Below are 16,587 nucleotides of genomic sequence, written 5' to 3' on the forward strand. Positions count from 1 at the left end.
CAACCATTTTCCATCTTAAAAATTAGGCATAAGTAATGGCTTTGATTTCCGTTCAAACAGATGGGAAAGGGGTCTTAGAAAACGTCTACCAGGAAAAAGTCTTACGGTATTAGAAATACATCATAACACAATAAAGCTGAAGTAAAGACCCCTGCCAACTAATATCAACACTTATATTTAGTTTTAGAGAAAGGATTTGGCTTCTGTGAGTTAAAAAAAAAAATTATGTTACCAAAAACCAACATATCTCTAAGATATTTTCTAATGTCTCTCCCTCATGAAGAGACAGGATAATGAAAGTTCACAGAAGTAACAACTAAAGGTAGACCTACCCATTAGTTCTAGTGTTTCTACTGATATACATTTATGTTTATGAATTATTAAGTGATTCAATCTCGTCATTCTGTTACCAAATCGGTAGCGGAGTTACCAAAACATCAGTAAGAGAATTACTGTAATTGAATTGGCTACAATGGGAAATCATAGTCACACGCCACAGTTAGGTCACCTGCTTTTGTCCTCCCTTCTACTGGCATACTGTTATTTTATTTCTCTTGTCTAGTGGTCAAAGCGAGAGTGTGTAAACAGTCTGGACATCCTCTTTCTCTGTGTCTCTCACTCTCTCCAGTTAATATTACCTCTCCCGGCTCTTACTGACGGCTACCCATTAGCCCCCTCTCTTTCCATTTACTGTAATCAGCGTCCTCGCCCACTGAGCACCCACTGACACCGGACGTTGAAAAGTAGTTGAAATTTGGGCAGTCCGCCCTAGCCTAGATTTCAACGTCCTCAGATGTAGATCTTTGGTACGGACCGGCCTTGAATTGGTCAAAACATAGACGTTCACGATTGGTGACCGGACCAAATCTGAACCAGTAATAGACGTCTATGTTTCACAAGTTTGGACAGTACAGTACAGTGAAGCACAGTAGGGATGTGTTATTCAAATATCCGAACGGACATTAGTATTCAAAAAAAAACATATGCCTATTTTCACACTGAAAAGGCTTTTTCTAAATGTATTTAAAATATCCATGTGACATTGTTACCGATAAAGATATACCATGACATTTCAAATGATTTTAATAAAACAACCAACTTTGTAATGTAATTTTCATGACGTGCACGGTGCTGCGCCTCAAAAGAAGTAGCCATCACGTGTGTCGCTTGTTCTTTATGTTGGCCAGTAAAAGCGGCAAAGAGGCTCAATGTGGAGTGAGAGTTCACTAATGCAACGCAAGATGGAACCAAATGTACAAAATGAAAAGTTAGCTAAATGAGAACGAGTAGGATGCAACGAGCAACCAACAGAGAGGTAGGCGGTTGTTTTATCCGAATGGGGTTGGGTGAGAAACAGGAACATGTTGCATATGCACACAGTAATGCGATTATTCTGGATAGTGAAGTTAATATAATAGTTTGTTCCAAACGTTTACACTCTATGCAAGAAGAACGATATCCCTAATAATCCTGTTTACATGGACACATCTGAAATCAGGCTACCATGTTATTTTTGCGGAGGCTATTTGATTCTGAGTTGAGATATATATTAAGTTTGTATGTGAAAACTATAAGATGGACACTTTCAGTTTTTCAGAACTCACTTCACTTGCACATAAGAGGGAAGCTCATGCTAACCTGTGCTGGCACATGCGCAGATCAAATACACCACTGGGATGCCGATTTAAGCTGTTTACATGTCCTAATAATTTGAAAGATTATTCAGAAAACCAGTTGTTTTTAATTGGCGTATGCATAATTCAATAATGACCTTACACCAATTAAGATAAGCAAAGTAAGATGTTTACATGACTAATGCTATTCTCCGCCTTCTGCCATAATATGTTATATATCAAATCTAATTATTAGTGTGCATGTAAACATAATCATTGTGGCTACTACAAGTTAGCTACTTTTGGCTGTAGCCTAGTTGCCTTGGCATCTCTGTCTCTCACTCAGTCTGCTTTCTCCCAACACCGCCCCCTCCGCAGCGGCCGCAATAGAGCGCCAGCCTCTCCCTCACGCAGCAGTGCTCAGGTTAAAAACATAAGTAAAAACAAATAAACACGTATTTATATTATCTTGATAGCTGAACAATGTATGATACTATTTAAAGAGTGAAATGATTTCGAACCCCCTTCCCTAAAACACAGTAAAGTACAATATAGTAAAAAATAATAATTGCATTGTAAAGTAAAGTAGACTTTACTGTGTTATACCGTACTCTATTGTACTGAACTCTATGATAATAGAAACAATACATTTTACACTCTTCACGACACCCAAAGTCACTTTGCCGACACAAGAAGATCAGCAGGATAAATATCAATATAAGCACATATGAAGTAAGTATATAAAATGAGACTAACCATGGAGAACACTAAACAAACTAACCAGGGAAGTGAACGAGACAGGATGAAAGCTAAAACGACAGAGAATTTGAGTAAGCCTGTGGTTTTAGTGTGGACTTGAATATGTGTATGGATTGTGAGGTTCTGACATGGAGTTCCAGTGTTGGGGAGCTGCACTGCTAAAAGCCTGGTCTCCCATGGAGCGGAGCCTGGCGCGAGGGATTATGAGGAGGCCCGTGTCGGAGTAGCGCAGTGAACAGGTGGGAGTGTAGGGGTGCAGGAGGTCAGTAAGGTACAGTTGAAGTCGGCCCCAACCTACATACACTTAGGTTGGGGTCATTAAAACTCGTTTTTCAACCACTCCACAAATTTTTGTTAACAAACTATAGTTTTGGCAAGGCGGTTAGGACATCTACTTTGTGCCAGACACAAGTCATTTTCCAACAATTGTTTACAGACAGATTATTTCACTGTATCACAATTCCAGTGGATCAGAAGTTTACATACACTAAGTTGACTGTGCCTTTAAACATCTTGGAAAATTCCAGAAAATGATGTCATGGCTTTAGAAACTTCTGACAGGCTAATTGACATCATTTGAGTCAATTGGAGGTGTACCTGTGGATGTAATTCAAGGCCTACCTTCAAACTCAGTGCGTCTTTGCTTGACATCATGGGAAAATGAAATGAAATCAGCCAATGGCCTTACTGAAGAGATCAGTGACTTTCAACATGCCACTTTTCCAACAAGTCAGTTCGTCAAAATTCTGTCCCGCTAGAACTGCCCTGGTCAACTGTAAGCGCTGTTATTGCGAAGTGGAAACGTCTAGGAACAACAACGGCTCAGCTGCGAAGTGGTAGGCCACGCAAGTTCACAGAACGGAACAGTTGAGTACTGAAGCATGTAGCGCGTAAAAATCATCTGTCCTTCGTTGCAAAACTCACTAGCGAGTTCCAAACTGCCTCTGGAAGCAGTAGTTTACTTGTCCTGATGCGATACCATGGACATATAACTATGTTTTATGATTTATGAATGGCAAGGATATATGAGATCGGCTTTATTCAGTCAGTTTGACACCATTTATAAACTAGTCCAGCTTGCTGTTCATCAATCAAATCACAGTAAGCCTATGCGCCAGCACTTTGTGGCTTCATATGAAACATGCGAAAGACAATAAATCAGTGTGCCAGATGTATGGGATGTGCAAATTGACTCGCATAAACGATGAAGTAGCAGCATGCTTTCTCGCTCCATGTAAACAACACATGCACCCAGGTACCGGGAGGCGGGACAGACAGCAGAATGTCAAACCAGCAGTGTTTCCCTGTCAGTTTTCACTTTGACTGACGTGCCTGTCCTATAAATAGATCACTAGAAGACGCATATTGTTCATTCTAACGGGACAGGGCTCGGCTGACTTTTTTTTATAGCCGACAGCCGGCACTAGTGGAAAACTCAGTTGGAGTGGATGGTGCAGCCGTCGATTGTCATGTTGAGTTGACCCAGTTCTTGATGAGGGAGTTGGCATAAGCATTATCTCTGTTTTGTCGTCGTGTAGTTTTACAAAGTAATTGCTCGTCCACGTTTCCACTTCACGGAGACAGTCAACAGAGGTGGGTGGCAGAGTGGAGTTGGGTTTTGTGTGGATGTAGATTTGCGTGTCAACTGCGTAACAGTGAAATCGGAGTCCAAATGAATGGAGGATCTGACCAAGAGGTAGCATATAAATACTTAACAATAATGGTCCTAACACTGCGCCTTGTGGGACAGCTTGTGATGCAGGGGCTGGGGCAGACCTGCATTTGCCAAGGGAGACAAACTGTTGTCTGTCAGATATGTAAGAGTGGAACCAGGCAAGGGGTGTTCTGGAAACTCCAAGAAGCCTCTCCATGAGGTCAGTTAAAATGTGTGTCAAATGCTGTAGACTCCACTCTAAATCAAATCACATTTTATTTGCCACATGCTTCAGAAACAGCATGTGTGACTAACAGTGAAAAGTTTCCCTACGGGCTCTTGCCAACAATGCGGAGAGAAAGAAAGTAAAATGCATAAAAGTAATAACAGATGCACATTGAGTAACAACTTGGCTATATACAAGGGGGAACCAGTACTGAGTCGATGTGCAGGGGTACGAGGTAATTGAGGTTGGTGCAGTGCCTTCAGAAAGTATTCATACCCTTTGACTTACAGTATTCCACATTTTGTTGTGTTACAGCCTGAATTCAAAATGCATAAAAAAATATTTAAAAAATCTCACCCATCTACGCACAATGACAAAACGTGTTTTTGGACATTTTTGCACATTCATTGAAAATAAAATACAGAAATATCAAATTTATATAGGTATTCACACCCCTGAGTCAGTACTTTGTAAAAGTACGTTTTACAGCTGTGAGTTTTTCTGGGAAAGTCTCTAAAAGCTTTCACACCTGGATTGTACAACAATTGCCCATTTTTCAAATTGTTTGTTGATTATTGCTAGACAATCATTTTCAGGTCTTGCCGTAGATTTAAGTCAAAACTGTAACTCGGCCACATTCACCGTCTTCTTGGAAAGCAACTCCTGTGTATATTTTGCCTTATGTTTTAGGTTATTGTCCTGCTGAAAGGTGAATTCTTGTCCCAGTGTCTAGTGGGATGTTTTTGCCTATGCTTAGCTCCATTCTGTTTATTTTTTTATCCTGAAAAACAGTCCTTAACAATTACAAGCATGACCATAACATGATGCAGCCACCGCTATGCTTAAAAATATAGAGTGTAATTTGCCACAAACATAACACTTTGTATTCAGGACAAAAATGTAATTGCTTTGCCACATGTTTTGCAGTATTACTTTAGTGCCTTGTTGCAAACAGGATGCATGTTTTAGATTTTTTAAATTACGTATAGGCCTCCTTTTTTTCCCTCTGTCAATTAGGTTAGTATTGTGGAGTAACTACAATGTTGTTGATCCAACGTCAGTTTTCTCCTATCACAGCCAAACAACTTTGTAACCGTTTTAAAGTCACCATTGACCTCATGGTTAAATCCCTGAGCAGTTTCCTTCCACTCTGGCAACTGAGTTAGGAAGGACGCCTGTATCTTTGTAGTAACTGGGTGTGTTGATACACCATCCCAAGTGTAATGAATAACTTCACCATGCTCAAAGGGATATTTAATGTCTGCTTTTTAAATGTTTACCTATTGACGAATAGGTGCCCTTCTTTGCGAGGCATTAGAAAACACCTGTGGTCTTTGTGGTTGAATCTGTGTTTGAAATTCACATTTCGACTGAGGGACCTTACAGATAATTGTATGTGTGGGGTACAGCGATGAGGTTGTCATTCAAAAATCATGTTGAACACTATTATTGCACACAGTGATTCCATGCAACTTATTATGTGCACATTTTTACTCCTGAACATATTTAAGCTTGCCATACATAACCAAGGAGTTGAATACTTATTGACTCAAGACATTTCAGCTTTTGATTTTTCATTCATTTGTAAAGATTTCGGGAAAAAACGTAATTCCACTTTGACATTATGGGGTGTGAGTAAGTATTAGCTAGGTAGCCACTTGTTGGTCACCTATTGAAATTGAACTTCAGTTCATGAAAATAAATAGCTAGCCAGTTACTTCACCCTGTTGCCCAAAGCTAACGTTATAAGCCGCCAGCTAGCTTCATCTGGCTAGTAAGGCTGGGTTATGGACCGGGTTATGTGTTGTGAAGCTAGCCACAAAAAGGATTCGGCACAATAGTGGAATTTGCGGTGTTCCTTCAAAATAAAAGTACCTATTTGACAGTCATGCAGAAGGTTACAATTGGTGGAATCATGACACATTTAGACTAGATCATGTTAAACAAGGTTGGAATGTGAAGCAATGAAAATGGGTATCAGTCTACTCGGTGACACCCACAGAACACATTTGTGAAGAGTTTACACAAATATTAGCGTTGTTGCTCTTTATCGCGGGACTGTGTGAAATCACCTCCCCAGTCAGTCTTTTGTGTGTGTTGACATTCATATTGCAGTGTACAGCTTTCCCTAAGGATTTGGGATCAATGAAATGGGGTAACAGTCTACTCAATCCCCCTTGATATTTTTTCCCAACGTCCTCCTCAGAGTTATCAGACTCAAACGTCCACGCAGTATTGTTTTTCCCTCGGGAGTAGTGTTCAATACACATTGGGTTGACAATAAATGTGGCTCAATTCACAGTTGTTTCAGAGTCCCGCGATAAGAGCTACAATGCTAATGTTCTCTGGGTGTCACTGAGAAAGACTGATACTCCATGTTATTGATTCACAATCCATAGGTAAGGCTGTACAGTGAATTAAGTATGTCCCCAATTCAATTCTAAAGTATAATACATCCGGTGTGATTTCATCAAATTTGTCAAATTAACTAATTGTGTTTTGTTGATTTTTATATAACATTCCAACCTCATTTAGCATGATTATGGCATAATTCTACTATTTGCATGCGTTTGCATCACTGTCACTGACATACCTTTATTTTGAAGGCTAACCGCCAAGCCCACTATTGTGGGTAATCCTTATTGTGGCTAGCTTCACATAGATGGGTCCGACCACCATTAATCAAATAAGAACTGTCTTGTAAATTAGGGTTATTTTAGATGATGACACCAAGGTATATACAGTGGGGAGAACAAGTATTTGATACACTGCCGTTTTTGCAGGTTTTCCTACTTACAAAGCATGTAGAGGTCTGTAATTTTTATCATAGGTACACTTCAACTGTGAGAGACGGAATCTAAAACAAAAATCCAGAAAATCACATTGTATTATTTTTAAGTAATTAATTTGCATTTTATTGCATGACATAAGTATTTGATACATCAGAAAAGCAGAACTTAATATTTGGTACAGAAACCGACGCCTCTTGCACTGAAATGCAGTGCCTTAGACTGCTGCCTCCGTGCGTGTGTGTGTGTGTTAACTATTTAACTGTACTAGAATACTTAAAAGGCCGCTAAAATGTAAAATATCGGTATCGTTTTTTTTGGCAAGGAAAATATTGGATATCGATATCGGCCACAAATGTCATATTGGAGCATCACTAGCTGTAATACAACAAAATGTATGAAAAGTCAAAGGCTCTGAATATTTTCTGAAGGCAGTAACTAATTCAAAACATATTGTGTAGCCTGGCTAGTTATCTTGGTAGTTAACTGTTTCACCGGCACTCATAACCGCAAATGCCCGACACGCATGAACGGGTGCGTTATTAAACCAATAACACATACTCCTGTTGTAGAACCGCTTCTCAAAGTGCTCAAATTTGGGAGTTGAGAAATACATCTGACAATGTTGGAGAGCTGGGATGCCCCTCAATTCAACAATGGTCATGTAATTCTGACAACAATAAAAAAATATTAGATTAGTCTAATTGATAAATAACTCACATGCTGTCAATAAATCTCCCCTGAATCTTGAATATTGTAGCCTTACAAGGTTATAGATAAACATGTTGTTAGTTATCTTCCTTTGATGTAGCCTACTTTAGCCATTTGATCCCCGATTCATTGAATTATGGAATTATTTTATAAAGACAAAGTATTTGGTTGTAATTGTAATGTTGCACTATTTTAAAGTCTACTAAGGGTGGCCAACCATCCCCCAGGAGAACTTGTGTTTCAAGACAGGCTTGAATAAGCAAAGAAGCTAATAGGCACAGTATAGCCAAAATGTTGGTCTGATTCTCTATGGGGGGGGCGGGACGGGACAAGTGACTTGAGCTTCCGGTCCTACTTGCTCTGAGGATACATCACCATGAAGACAATGACATATCAGGTGCCCATGATGTAATTATGTTGGTTCAATACAATAACCAAAATAGATTTTTTTTTCAAATTCAAGGTGTCATGTCATAGCTGACACCGAATTTGACACCCACATTTTTTGGAAATGTGGTCGCATCATTTCTGATAAATATATTTGACTCTAATTCTGTCTCCAAAACGTTGTATCTTCACAGTTCTTCCAGTAAATGTGTATTTGTGAAATTTTCTGTGTAAATTGTTCATCGCAGTACTTTTGCATAGAGTTGATTTTTGAAAAACATGGTATTTGTTTTGGCATACATTTTAAAGTAAAAAATCTGAGTCTCAGCGTAATGCCGTTGCTGTGGAATTGCCCCTATGATACTAACTATCATAATGATAATGAGAACCATCTAAGCTTATCATTTCTTCACTGAGATAAAAGTAACACGTCTTGAATGAAAGATGTCGTGTTTAAAAGAAGATATCAGACACACTTCGGTGTAATTGTTTTATTGACTGCATAGACTGCTCACGGATCAACAGGGCTTGTCATGCATGGTTATGATTAGGGATGGGATGTTGTTCAAGTGAGCTGTTTTCCATCCCTCTCTTGGACGTCTGTAGCGGTCAGGCTAGTTAGTGTGTATGAAAATAAAATAAAGGGTTGAGGACAGGATACTGCGGTCACAGCAGTCCAATGGTCTTTTTGCTCTGTTGGTCAGCCAGCCTGCAGAGAGAGTGGAGGATTGCCTGACCACGACCGCCCTCTCCAGCCCATGGTTTTAGGGAGGTGTGTGTTTGTGTGCACCTTCCCATTCTTGACTGTCTCTATTGCTGAGCCATTCGGAGCTCCCTGAAGAGCACGTGAGTGTTTTATTGTTTATGTGTGCGTGTTTACGCGTGCTGCTCCAAGTGAAATGTTCCAGTGAAATGAGGTTTCTTTGGAACACACAAGCGTCATATTGGAGAGGGCCCCGGCTTCTACCTTTTTTGATCTCTTTCCCTCTCCATTCATGTGCTGCCAGTCCCCTGGATTTCATTGGCCTCTCCATTTGTCCAGGCCTTATGAGTGCCCAGATAAAAAATGACGTGCACGAAACGCTCGTCACTGACGATCGGGAACACGCAGAAAGACACTGGTTATTTCAGAGTGTGTGTGTGTGTGTGTGTGGTCAAGGTTGTGTTGCAGTTACCCCAGAGTGTGGCCCTGTTGATTTTAGTCTGGCAGTGACGGGGACAGCTAAAAGCCCAGGTCCTCCACGAGCTACGTTTTGGGTCCTTTAGGGCCCCACTGTCAGCCAGGCTGTCCAGCTGTTCAGGTGGAAAATACAAGGCAGTACACAGCTGGAAAAGCTGCCTGGTTTAGTCGCTTTGGAGAAGAGACCCGGTCTCTTATGTTCCGGGGGAAATGTCCTAGACAGTTAGGCTCATTCTGAAAATCAGAAGCTGTGATATATGACTGTATGATATGACTCCATCTTAGACTTACAAGTAGGCTATATGAATGTAGGGATCATTTATTATATTTGACATTTTAGTCATTTAGCAGACACTCTTTTTTTCCCCAGGGGCAATTAGGGTTTAGTGCCTTGATCAAGGGCACATCAATAGATTTTTCACCTAGCCTGCTCGGCGGATTTCAAAACATGTATTTATTGTTGTGGTTTTCATTGACTCGAATGTGCCTGACATCATCACAAATGAAGTTCACATCGGGGGGGGGGGGGGGGGGGGGAATTAAAATTCTGTAACAGCCTATTCTCAGTACATAGTGTCTTAAATCAATAGAAGAGGATATGCAGACTGAAGTGATAAACTGTTGTTTTAATTGAACCCAAGCTTCTGGGTTGAGAACGCGCGTATGTCCCCTTTGTGATCCAAGGGGTGCGCACTAATGGGGGTCTAATACTCTAAATTGAGCTTGTGTGTGTGTGTGTGTGTGTGTGTGAGGCGTGCCTCCCTCCCTAGCTGCAGGTCCACAGGGGGTCTGGTTGAGACGCTGTGACAGATGTACTGGACAGATGCTGTCTGCTCTGCTTTGCCCTGTTGCAGCTGTAGCCCGGCTTAACCTAGCACACACACACACACACACACACACACACACACACACACACACACACACACACACACACACACACACACACACACACACACACATCACACAGCACCCGGCACACACACACACACACACACACCACACACACACACACACACACACACACACACACACACACACACACACACCATTACTGACCCCCACTTTGCCCTTTGTGTTATCTGTATAGCTCCCTCTCTCTCTCTCCATCAGTGGTACACAAAGTAATATCCTATTGCTTGTTGCTTTTCCTGTCATATATCTCCTCACTGTTGCTTGATGAGTGTGTGACTGTTGGATGGTTTAAACACCATGCCTTGTTTTCATTGCGTGTCTAGTTTTGCTGTCCAGTATTCTCCTATTCAGTTCTCCTTTTGACGTGCTATCTAGTGTGGTTGCGTGCCTCACGTCTTGTCGCATGTCTCTTTTGTTTGTGTGTTGTTGTGCTGCGTGTCTTGGCCATCTCTCGTTGCGCGTGTGTTTTTGCGTTTGTTTTATAGAGTAGCCTGTGTGTACTGTGTGTCACTGGGGGGCGGTGGTGGTGAAAAGCACATATCTGTCACTTCCTCTCTCAAATCAGATGACTCGGGTCATGTAGTCCCCCCACCCCTCTCGTTCTTCCTCTGTGTGTGTGTGTCCATCACACAGTTTTTTTTTTTTTAAATAGCGTGTTTGTGTGTGTGACCTTGTGCGTGTGTATAGGAAGTTTAGTGGGAGCTGTACCCTGGCCAGTGTGGCCACTCTGTATTCGGGATACTCTCATTTCTCCTTACAACTGTTAGCTGCTCTTCTCAGGAAACATGGCCCAGACAGACAGAGAGGCTGATGGGTAATTAACTACTCAACAGTTCTCCAATAAAGGGGGAGCAGGGAAATATACTGAAAGTTGTGTGTGTGTGTGTGTGTGTGTGTGTGAGAGAGAGAGGGTGAACATTGTGTGTGTGAACGCTGGGTGAACTTGGCCCTGTGCCGTCTGGCCCCCTTCAGGAGTGTGAGAGATGAATGGTGCCCCCCCCCCCCCCTCATGGCCTACCCCACACGCAGAGTACTGAACGCTCTACGACGGCAACCACATCTCAACCATCACTCCTCATCCAGGACGGCTACTGCGAACGTGGACCACTTCTGAACCAAGAACATTTTTAAACATGGGACAGCTTTCTATCTATAGGACCAGCCATTTGTAACCAGGATTGAAATGTATTCAAACAGTTCATTGGTTTTTGACCAATGCTACTCCCAAGCAAACAGACTTCGAAATGAATAAGGATCTCTCTGTGAAGATCTGTTTTTGGAATAACCCTGGGCTTTTTCTTGCTTTAACTTTCTCTCTCTCTCTCTGTCTCTCTCTCACTGTCTCTCTGTCTCTGTCTCTATGTCTCTCTCTGTCTGTCTCGCTCTGTCTCGCTCTGTCTCGCTCTGTCTCTCTGTCTGTCTCGCTCTGTCTCTGTCTTTCTCTCTCTCTCTCTCTCTCTCTTTCTCTGTGTGTGTTAGAAAATAGCCTGTTTTTTTTACGTTTGGATGCAGGGATGTGTTGGTGGTTTTCTGTCAGCATACATGCTGCAGAAATCTCTCTATCTTTCCCTTTTTCTTCCCTCTCTCTTTCTTTCTCTCTCTCTGGGTCACATGAGTTCCACAGGGCAGCAGCCATATTGATGAGGTGGCAACAACATACTCCATGACCCACACACCTCATGAAAATTCAAATTTAACCCACACACTTCCTCAAAAGTCAAATCTTAAAGGTGAAACCTGGAACTTTCATTTCCTCCTTGCCCCGGCAAGTCAAGGTACTAGGTACAAACACATCCGACCAACGAGCAAAACAAACAACAAAACCGGCTTCACCGATATGGCGGCTCAAGTCTTTATACCTCTATTCTCCTAGAATTTGTCGCTTAGGCACAGATCCAGGATCAGCCTACCCTCCACATATCCTAGCCGGAACCATTAGGTAGAGAAGTGTGAAACTGACCTCGACATGAGCTGGCCCTCTTTGAGCTGGATTTGTCTGAGCTGACTTGAGTGGGTGGTGTATGTAGGCATCTGTCCTAAGCCATAAGGGAAACTGGTATCTACCACCCCACTATCAGATAAGAGGGGCAATGTTTACTTTTTGTGCGCCCCCCCACGTTTGATTTGAAATCACCATCACCCACTAATTTGTTTGTACTTTTAGCAGATTCAATGTGTTTGAGCTAGTAATGTATCAATATTTATCTTTAAAAAATTGCTATGACATAGCCAGTGAATATACACTGCTCAAAAAAATAAAGGGAACACTTAAACAACACAATGTAACTCCGGCTAATACATCATGTTATTATTACTGGTCTACAGAGGGAGGGTCAGCAATAGACGAGGATGTTAGTCTGTCTTGCATGTTCTTGGCTAACTCAATATACACTCATGTTTTTATCTACTCGTCTATACGAGGCAGCGTCACGAATAGAGAGGATGTAGTTCGCTGTCTTCATGTTTAATGGTACGCATAATACATCAATCGTCTTCATCATACTGTCTCACAGAGGTCAGAATAGAGAGGCTATGTAGTCTCGTCCTTCATGTTCTACGTACCATAATACATCAGCGAGCTGTGGCATGGTTTTTCCTACTGTCTACAGAGCGCGGTCAGGACTAGAAGAAGGATGTAGTGCTGTTCTTCAGTTTTCTTTAAGCGCAACTTCATAAACATCATCGTGTTACTTCGTACCTGTCTATAGGAGGAGTCGATGCAGACTAGAGAGGATGCGATAAGTCGCGTCTCTTCATGCTTCATAGTACCTGTCTCATAATACCATCATGTTTTATTTACTGTCTACAGAGAAGCTTCAGAAAAGAGACAGTAAGTTTGTGTGTGAAAAGGTCATTGCTCTTCCTGCGACTACCTGGCATGTATTTCTATTATTTACGTGAAAACTTGTTGCACTTAAAAAACATACGTACATGCTTTATTATTCACATCCTGGGTTAACGTACACTCTATATACGCAAAAGTAAGATGTGGACAACTCTTCGCAAATTCAGTGGATTTGGCGGCTATTTCATATCACCCTCGTTGCTGAAGGTGTACTACACGTAATAAGCACACAGCCATGCAACCCAATAGACAAATCAAATTCGTCAAGTAGAATGGCCTATATTACTGGAAGACCTCCAGTGACATTTCAACGTGGACACTGTCTGGATGCCGACCTTGTCCAACAAGTCGTTGGTCAAGTCTTCGCCGCTGCTAGACGCTGCCGCCGGTCAGTGTAAGTGTGTTTTACTGTGGACCGTTGGAACCTCTAGGAGCAAAAATGTGTAGCCTTTAGTGGAGGCCACAGAATCTCCATCAGACATGGGACCCTGCCGAGTATTGAAGGGCCGTAAAATCGTACTCGGTTCCCCTTCCGTCGAATCTTCTTAGGCTTTGCCAACACGTTGCTCACTAGAATTCAGAGTGTCGCCAAACTGTCTCTGGATTCCTACACGCAAGCAACAAATTAACTGATTGTCCTGAGATTAGTGCTTTTCATGAAATGGTTCGATGGCCCCCTTCTGTCAATGTATCGTTGAGGCCGGATATCTCGTTGCAGGGCGTGTTTGTGTCCTCTGTTGATGACGCTGGTGTGTTCGCTTTATCATGCTACAAACCTACATAGGCAGGGAGCACTAAGACGGGAGGAGCACGCACATGACGCGCATTCAATGGTGAGTGGGTCAACTGTCAAGATTTGGTGGAAAAGGGAGGAAGATATAAGCCAAATACCTAGTGGCAGGTGTAGGACCTGTTGGTGGGGTACTTTTTGTCATGGACTGGGTCGTGCTTGCCTCAGGCTACTTGCTGTTGGCGTAGCAGCTTCGCCTTTTGGCAGGGGTTGGGTCATAAGTCGTAATGGTGGTGCCGGGGTTTTTGTGGCGCATGTGCGAGGATGGAATCTTAACACTGACGAGGAGCATAGACGGATTGCTAGGAAGTGAATGCGATGTGCTATGGAGGAGAGATGTGCTAAGCGGGGATGGCCTGTGCAGAGCTGAGATATTAGGAGATGAGGAGGGTTCACCTCCAACTTCTTTTTCCGTCTTGCTCGGTGCCGAAAGCCACGTTAGTATGTGTTCGCGCAATGTGGTTTGGTTTTGCAATCGCTTGCAGTTTGGCCTCGTTCTGTGTTGGATATTTGACTCCTGTCAGGATGTGACGGACTCTCCCGCTTATTTACACGGTGATGTAACCGAACGGAAGATAGGTACATGGAGAGGGGACGGAAAGCTTTCGGACCATTCCTGTGGAGAATATCATGTTTGGGCCTGTCAGGCCAATTCAGGGCTGACAACTCGTATGTTCGTATCGCTCACTGAGGTTTTCTTAAATATGCAACAGCTTGTTACACTTGCAGGACCGGGGTTTGAGCGGCAGCTCTAGGGAGAGGATGGCAGAAAATGAAGTGAACGTTGTAGAACCACCGGCTGTTCTTGATGACAGGCAGAAGGTGTGGGAACTGGTAGATCTACGCTCGGGTAGTGGGAGAGAGACGAGATTGGGCAGTGACTAATGTTGGCACATGTTAGGCAGCATAAGCTCCGGTCATATGACTGACGGTTCTTTAGATTCGCCTCGATCGAACAAGTCAAGGGCCTCAATTCTGGGGAGACTTGACAAAAATGATTGGAAATTAATGGCCGGATCCTAATGCGAGCCAGCAATGTCCTACCATAATCGTCGACCCGACAGGATTGGCATGGCTGTAGTGCGTTGATTTGTACGACGGTAGGTGCTTGCAACGGGGGTCTCAGGTGGGGTATCAATCGGATCAATTGCAAATTAGTGCTTCTAGATGAAAGTCCACGTAATCTTGAAGGAGGCATTGCAGTTCCGATACATAAGTGCGATATATAAGGGGATGGCTGGGTACAGAAACATACGTACCTAGGTGAAAGACCATCAAAGCAAGTCAACAAAGTGGAGAGGGTAGAGGACCGGTGGGTAGAAAGGAACTCTCCTAAGAAACGTGGCAGGAGACTAGGGACGAAACTAGAGGGGACTTAACTCAGGCGTACTTGATAGGTGGTGACGTCCCTCTATGGGCTGTAAAAGGGGGTGGACAAGTAGCCGCAAGGTGATATCGAGGCCGAGAGGGATATGATGACTAGGTCCTATGTTATCTGGCTGGTACTGGGGTAAAGGGCGGCTGCTGTGAGGGGTGTGACTTATAAGTCCGTCTACTGGCTGCTAGGCTATGGGGAAGGAGGCAGAGAGGACGTAGGCTGTGGGAGGGGTTCGACAGTCTTATGGGGATTTGCTGGTAAGACGCAGGAGAGACAAGCCATTTCTGGGGTGTCCATTATGGACAATGTTAGTGCCCTGTAGAAAGATACTGTATCAACCTGCATGTCTCAGCTCTGTACCTCACCCGCCTCTTCTCATATCTGCCGAGCGTGCTCCCATTTGGTGGTTGATCGCAAGGATTTGGAGAGCACAGGTGCCGTAAGAGCCCGGCAGGACGAAAAACCCGTAGAACTGCAAATGAACCAATCTATCCGCAAGAGGGTGAGTGGCCCACTAGTCGAGAGGTGTCACCAACAGTTGTTATTGGCTCTGTGAGAGCTCCTGATTTTACTAAGAGAATATGTCCTGGTGTAGGAATGAATGGCAGCCAGGGGCTTCCAAACGCTATTCTCAGGTCCTGACTACCTAACTCCCTCTAGTTAAATATTAAAGTACAGAAATGTGCATGTGGTGTTAAACATAATTAATTGGTCTCTACATCCAACAACAAGTTCTGGAGGATTACTCATTTCGGGTACTAAATGGAGTCCTCACAGTGAATGCTTACCTCCTGTGGACGAGTGACTCGCTGCCACCATGGAGCGGACGCGCCTCTTGTGCTGCGGCGCCCACGAAGTCAACAAAAGAACACATGCCTTCACACGCACAATCCAGAACCAGACACCAATATCAAAAGTATAAAAATATGCGTCCGGACGTGTATTTATACCGGTCACAGCATGACTGACGCCCCCACGACACCGGCCAAATGTCACCGGTCATAGGCTGGAAGGATGTTGGCACGTTGGGCAGCAGGGAACGTTCTCACTTACAAAGGCGTCTCTCATAGAACTCATGCTCACTCTGTCAACATACTCAGGAAAGATGTGCTCATGTGCTCAGTGTGACCCTGCTTTCAATGTCTGTGTGAAAGGAGTCACGGAGGGCGCCAGTGGCGACATTTGCCCAATCGTTTGGGTGTTTTGTCTCCGCCAAAGTCGCTGGGAATGCCAAACGTCCTGCACGGTGTTGGGCTGGTAAGCACAACCCCTAACTGTGGACGTCGGGCCCTCATACCACCCTATGGTCTGTTTCTGACTACGTTTTGAGCAGAACACATGCA

The 16,587-nt window shown here is 43.2% G+C and overlaps 1 protein-coding gene across 1 annotated transcript in view; it reads left to right on the plus strand.

Annotated features, from left to right (window-relative positions):
- The window catches only part of rbpjb (recombination signal binding protein for immunoglobulin kappa J region b), an 88,456-nt gene that overhangs the window by 54,368 nt on the left and 17,501 nt on the right, over positions 1 to 16,587 (plus strand). The gene's annotated exons all lie outside the window — the stretch shown is intronic.

Source organism: Salvelinus sp. IW2-2015, linkage group LG37 (assembly GCF_002910315.2).
Source record: "Salvelinus sp. IW2-2015 linkage group LG37, ASM291031v2, whole genome shotgun sequence".
Lineage (NCBI taxonomy): Eukaryota > Metazoa > Chordata > Actinopteri > Salmoniformes > Salmonidae > Salvelinus > Salvelinus sp. IW2-2015.